Genomic DNA, 727 nt, shown 5'->3' with positions numbered 1-727 from the left:
GACAACAGTCCAGACCAAGCGGCAGCTGCGCGGGAGACTTCTGCTCCTCACTGTGTTTCCTGGTCCAAGACAGTTTTCACTTCACTCATTCACTTCACTCATTCACCTCTCATCAGTTGGTTTAAGCTTTAAACCAGCTGACACATTAACACATACTAGCAACACACAGTAAAATTAGCTTCTTCTACATTGAATTAAATGCTGTTATAGCTAGCGCGCTAATCGCAGTTAGCTTTTCACTTTAACACGTTAATGACGCAGTATAAACACACATACTTAATGACATTTTTTTATCCGTCTATAGCTTTATTTAATGCGAAATAAACGACACGAACACAAACAACGTCACCAAAACAAGAGTAAATGTTTTTCTTACCTGATATTTTTGCAGGATATAAATTCCCTTAAGTTCTCTCAGGTGACCAAACAGATTCAGTCTTTCCTAATATTACAGTTCTCCATTAAAACCCTACAATTCAAATCCGCTCAAAATAAGAATTTATCAGATATAAAATAATCCAGGAAACAGAAGACTAGCAGCAGTGAGGAGTGAGACACCCAGCAGCAGCTCTCCCACTCAACACCTACTTTCTAATCTGATTCGTTATGTGTTTATGGTCTGAATCTCTAGTTTGAAGTTTTCTTCAATACAAAATTATGTTCATTATTTAAAATTATGGTCCTATTTAAAAGAAAATAGACGTTAAAGCAGAGTGGCTTTAGGACG

The sequence above is a fragment of the Seriola lalandi genome, unplaced genomic scaffold (genome assembly GCF_002814215.2).
Source record: "Seriola lalandi dorsalis isolate HSWRI2012SDOR001 ecotype SW California unplaced genomic scaffold, Sedor1 jcf7180002053673, whole genome shotgun sequence".
Taxonomy (NCBI): domain Eukaryota; kingdom Metazoa; phylum Chordata; class Actinopteri; order Carangiformes; family Carangidae; genus Seriola; species Seriola lalandi.
The sequence above is the reverse complement of the archived record's forward strand: the minus strand, read 5'-3'. Positions refer to the sequence as shown.